This window comes from Mus pahari, chromosome 20 (assembly GCF_900095145.1).
Source record: "Mus pahari chromosome 20, PAHARI_EIJ_v1.1, whole genome shotgun sequence".
Classification (NCBI taxonomy): Eukaryota; Metazoa; Chordata; class Mammalia; order Rodentia; family Muridae; genus Mus; species Mus pahari.
The window spans coordinates 48644821-48650820 of NC_034609.1; the positions used below are offsets into that span (position 1 = coordinate 48644821).

The 6000-nt window shown below is 51.2% G+C and overlaps 1 protein-coding gene across 2 annotated transcripts in view; it reads right to left on the reverse strand.

The window, feature by feature from the left end:
* Positions 1–5308, reverse strand: part of Sipa1l2 (signal induced proliferation associated 1 like 2) — a 154430-nt gene extending 149122 nt beyond the window's left edge. Inside the window, exon 1 of one of the 2 annotated variants that reach the window (XM_021220025.2) lies at positions 5100–5308. The gene's annotated coding sequence lies outside the window, so the exon portion shown is untranslated. The remainder of the gene's footprint in view (positions 1–5099) is intronic. The other variant, XM_029532387.1, reaches the window with a different exon arrangement.
* Between the last annotated feature and the right edge of the window lie 692 nt (positions 5309–6000).

Here is a 6000-nt window from a genome sequence, read left to right on the forward strand (position 1 = left end):
GCTCACTGGGCCCCACTTTAACAACTTGGGTGCAGAGGTGAATGGCTCTCTAGAGCAACCTATGGGTCATGACCCCTTTGGAGTCACATATCAGACATTTACGATTCATAACAGAAGCAGGATTCCAGCTATGAAGTAGCAACAAAAATAATTTTACAGTTGGAGATTATTACAACATGAGGACCTGTATTGAAGGGCAACAGGGAAGGCTGAGAAGACCCACTGCTCTAGAGAATTTGTTCTGAAGGCCCCAGAAACAGCAAAGGTACAATGACAAGGTAGCATAGGCTGTGTCCTATATTCTATATATTCTATAGAAACCTCCTAATGTCAGGCCTGGCGGCAGCTCTGTCTTCCCAGCTACTCAGAAAGCTGAGGCCAGAAGACCCCGAGATAGTTCAAGACTAGCCTAGGCTAGTGAGGGAGTTTAAGGTCAGCCTGGGCAACTTAGTCTGAAAAGAAAATCAGAAAACGCAGGTCAGGCGTGCGACTCACTGGGAGAGCACCAGGCCGGCATGTATAAAACTAGAGTTCAAGCCTCAAGCATTGCAAACAAAGATTAAAAACTTCTGAGAGCTGAAACCATCAAAAAGTGGTGCTCAATCCCCACTCCCACAGGCCCCGCTGAGTGACTACAGGAAGATCCCCTTTGGGAGCTGTCCAGGGCCAGCTCAGTCGCCTTGCCTGGCTGTGCTAAGGCCACAGGTTCAGTTCTCAGTGCAGTCAGAAACCACATGGTAGGAGCTAAGTAGCAGAGGACCTTGGGGAAAGCATGCTGTGCTCTCTAAACCCTCTGCCCAGTGACAGCCTCACTGTCCTATCCAGTGACAGCCTCACTGTCCTATGAAACAAGGGAAAGGTTGTGTGTCAGGGGTAGGGGGGGAGGTCAGATGAGATGTGAGGTCACTTTTCTAAATTAAATCTTCTCACACACACACTCAGATACACACTCACATGCACATACTCTCACACGTACATGCACACACACATACACACTCACAAGCTCATGTGGGGACCTGCCCCAATGCACATATTTTCTCCTGTTACTTTCTTCTTCTCTTTCATTGTTTTGAGATGGAGCCCCAACTCTGTAGGCCAGACTGTCCTCAAACTCCCAGCAATCCTCCTGCCTCAGCCTCTTTAGTGCTGAGATCACAAGGGATACCATATACATTTTTATGTTATCTTGATTAAATGTACTGATAATAGTTAATGACGACTAGAGTCATTAAATATGCATACTTATGCATATTTAAGTAATGTAGTTAGGGTAGCAATGCCAAATGCATATAAACCTAACCTCCTTAAAATCTGCTTTTGTATTTATTTTGTGAGACGGGGTCCCATGTAGCCCAGGCTGTTGCAGAACTCATTATGTAACTGAGGATGGCTTTGAACTCCTGGTCTTCCTGCCTCTGCTCCCCAGTGCTGGATCTTCAGAGTGCATCACCACATGTGGCTTGGTTCTGTCTTCTAAGTTTTATAGCTGGACGGGCACAGTGGTACGCGTGAAGACATAAACTGTATAGCTGGACGGGCACAGTGGTACACGTGAAAGCACTTATGCTTTACTTAGGTCCTCTCTGGCGCAGAGATGCTGCCATGACAATCACACTCAGCTCACAGCCTGTCTTGCTGCCCATTACTCAGTTTCCACACAACACTGCCTAGGAAACAGGTCTTAGAAGCAGCCAGCACTGTTACAGTGGCTCTGACAGGAGAACAGCATCAGATCTGAACTGCAGAGCACTCGCCACTATTGTCACTCTGAACTCAGGGTCAGAGACCATCAAACCAATTTACCCTTGAAGTTGGGAGACATTTGAATTCCAATCGTATGGTTACCGCTCCTTAAAAAGGGTCATAGCTGAATGCAATTGGCAGAGGAAAGCGATTCCTGAGTCACTGATTTCAAAGGTAAACCTAGCAACTGTAAATCCATATAAGGAGGTTCACTGTACACAGACTTACAATACACGGAATCTAGCAGAACTTGTAATCATGGGAAATAGAAACCATTCTGGCCAAACAGACATTTTTATTGCTCTAATACATGTATTTTTTAAACAATAAAGAAACAAAAGGGGCTGGCAAGATGGTTCAGTAGGTAAAGGCGCTTGCTCCCAACCCTGAGTTCAGTCCCAAAAGCCCATGTGATGAGAGAAGATAATCGACTTCTACACGTTGCCCTCTGACCTACACACACACCATGCCACGCACACACACAGACAGACACACACACTCATTCTAAATAATAAGAGGGGGGAGGGAGGGAGGGAGAGGGAGGGAGGGAGGGAGGGAGGGAGAGAGAGAGAGAGAGAGAGAGAGAGAGAGACACCAATAGCTTTGGAGCCAGAAGGAAATGTTTTATACTTTATCCAAACTCACCTGGAACTAGAGAATGCTCCCTTGAGGTTCCCACCCCTTCTTCCCACCCAGAAAGGAAATGCCTATCTATATAGGATCAGGAACAGAATCTAGACCTTGGGTGTTTGTAGTCTGCAAGGCTTGACTTCATATTTCATTCAAGTAAACAAGTACAGTCCATGTTCTCTTAAAATTCACTGTGTCTTTGTAAAGACACATATCTAAGACTACCTCCACACTGAGATCAGAAGTTTAAAGACAATTCAAGGTTTCCTAAGCTGGGTTTAACAGGTACTGCTGGAGCCAAGGGTGAGGGGCAGGTCCATGTAAACAGAAGCACGGTTGGGAGGCCTGTGCACAGCATTGTCAAGCCAGCTTCAATTACCAGATAATGACGATTTGTACTAACACCTCCTCAATTTCAGAAATAGATCTCAAGTATCTAACCAACTGTCCCTTTTATCTCAGGTGAAGAGGATGTCCCAAAGCTCTGGAAAGGTAGCGAAGCTCAGGTATCAAAGAGCCCATGCAAAGTCATACGGAGAGAGGGGTTGCGCCTTCTAAATGTATACAGCTTTAACCGAGACGATGATCTCACTACTAACGAGGCCAGAAGTTACAGAGCACTAAAGCAAATGCTCTTGGTGAGAGCCTAATCTTTTACAATAACAAAATCATGTTCTTAAAAATATACACTTAAGCCAGACAGTGCAACTCCCAGCGGTACTCCCAGGCGGAAGCTCCACCTCCACATCCTAACTGGATACTGTGTTGTGCTCTCTCCATCCACCGGAGAAAATGTCTACAGGGCTTCTTATGCAAGTTCACCTCACCCCATCTATAGGTAGCACGTGGGTACTGAGGGAAGCCCTTCCTGTTTCCTTATGTTCCCCCGACATCTACCCAGTTGGGGTTCCCCCCACTTCAGCTATTTATGAATACACTTTAATTTAGAACATACAAATTTAACATTATATTTTAAGCCAGCCAAGCCACAAGAAATAACTATAAAGCCAAATTCCATTTTCTTCAACTAATAAGCATGCCTACCAGGGCAAGACTTGGGCTAGCTGTGAGGTTTTACTTGTAGAACAAAAGTACTGAACAAGAATCGGGGTGTGGCAGAGTACACCTGTCATCCAAGCCAATCATGAGGCAGGGGACCACAAGTTCAAAGCCTGTTTGAGCTACAGCGTCAGGTCAGCCCAGGGAGCTTAGTGAGACTCGTACAAAATAATAATAAATGGCTGACTGTTTTGAAATAACAATAAACGAGGCTGGGAATGTAGCTTTGTGGTAGGGTGCTTGTTTAAAGCCTCTAGGTTTAATTTCCAAATCCGACCCCCTCAAACAAACAAACAAACAAACAAACAAAAAAACCTTAATCCAGAATGTAAGAATCTGCTGTGGCCACTGGATCGGTTAACTAGAGGCACTAGTTTAATGACTAGACTATATACTAGTCATTAAAAAGCCTTGCTGGGAAGAGACGAGCCAGATCTCACCAGGGGAGAAGGAAACGCAGAGGTCCATGACACAACCCTCAGTATGACTCAGGCAGATGCACTCAGCTACAGATCTTCCTCCAATGCTGCCGGTCAACCCTTAGGCATGAACAGCCTCGCATGCGCCCCAAACTGAAGATAGACTGTTCTTCCCCCCCTCCCCCCCCCCGCAATAGATCCCATTTCTGCCTGTCCCGGAAACCTCTCCAGCTAGCAGTAAATAGCACCTCGAAATCTACGCAGCTCTCATCACCAAACCCACCCAAGAACTCCACATTCTCCAAAGAAGTCAAGACCTCCGCGATGCAGAGCTGAGTAACAAGCAGTTTGCTCATTCATATTCACCTCTGGGTGCTAGAGATCAAAGCCCACTTTCCATATTTGAAAAAAAGAAATATAATAACCAATTTAAGCCCTAAAGGGGAGTACTATGTTTCGAATAAAGCAGCAGTTTGGGATAGTTTCCTCCTTTTTATTCCAATCTGTAAGACGTTAAATAAATAAATAAATCCCAGCCTAGACTGCAGACGCAGGAAACTCAAGCGGGCAGCGGACTAAAATGCCTGTCATAAGAAAGCCATCTAGTGTTAAAGTTTAGAAGTGAAACCGCAGACAAAAGGAACATTTCTGGGACTATTTTGAAGTTACTGGGGAAAACCAATGAGAATAACCAAGATGCCCCGTTTTCTGCGGATGACTTGGGTTTCGGGGTGTTCTTCATTCTGCCTTTCCCCCTCGCTGTTTGGCCTTCTTTCTCAAAGCCATCTTTGCGCATACCGAGGCAACTCCAAGCAGAACCCAAAGCGCCTAAGACCTGTTTTGACCAAAATCAGGTATCGCCCAGCCCCAATTCGTGAGGACGCACTTGCTGTCCGTTCGCCCGTGCTGACGTTGGCCGGGACTGAATTAATGTAGCCGAAGCCGGTTAACGACGACAAACGTCTCCCCGAGGGGTGACGCCAAGTTGTCCTCGGCTCTCGCTCTCGGGGAGACGAGCAGAGATTGATTCTCGGGATTCTGCGACCAGGCTCAAATGAATGTGCCGGCGTTGCCGGTCGCTTCCCGACTGCGGTCCTCACCCGCGGAGACGCGAGCCCGCGCGTACAAAGGAGCGGGAGTCCCGGGGGAGCGGCCCGCAAGTTGCGCGCAGCCGGGCAGGTCCGGTCCCCGCGCCCTGTACCCCGAGCCCCGCGCCATCGGACGCATCCCGCACCCCCCGGCACGCACCTCGGAGCCGCGGTCCTCTGGACCCCGCCAGGGCCGGCGCGCAGAAGCCGGGGCCTCGCCGCCCGCCGCCGTCCCGCGCTACCCATGGGCGCGCTCCCCGCGCGGCCGCTGCGCCCGCGGCTCGAGCTGTCGCCAGGCGCCGCGCTGCGTCCTCGGCCGCCCGGCTCCGTCTGCAGCCGGCTCCCGCCGCCGCCGCCCGCCCCGGCACCGCCCCCACGCGCTCCGCCCCCGCCTATTGGCCGGTGCCCCGACAGACCCCACCCCGAGCGCGCCGCCCCCTCTCATTGGCCGGTGGCCGGACGGTCCCCGCCCCTGAAGCTCCGCCCACGCCCATTGGCCAACCGGACAGGCCCCGCCCCGAGCGCTCCGCCCACGCCCATTGGCGCGCCTCCTGGCCAGACTCGCCCCTCGCGGTCGGGCGCGCGCGAGCGCGGGCGTCCTCGGAGAGCGATTCTCCAGGTCGCGGCGAGCGCGAGGCCTCGGCTTGCGGGGACAGGCGACCGGCTTCGGAGTGCTCGCGAGCTGGGGCGCCCTCGGAGCAACCGGTGCTCTCCCGGTGTGGACTCTCAGCCCTACATGCTCGCACTATGTCCGGACCCCTGAGAGTCACCAAGGCCCAGCGAAGCCCGAAGGACGCACTTGACGCAAAAGTGCAAGCTGTAGTCGCGCGGGCCGGGGAACCTGTGCCAGGTGCGATGCACGAGCGGGCCCACGCCTGCTCTTGGTGTTCGGCCCTGTCTATTCCCCCCTCCCCGCGCCCCCAAACCCCGGGAGCCTCACCTGCGACCGGCTGCAGAAGAGCAGCGTTGGGCTCTATTTTGAGATGCACTTGCAGGAGGAGTAAATAAGGCCGGAGCAGGTGGCAGGATTTCCAGAGCTGGCTTCACCTTGCGTCCCCAGA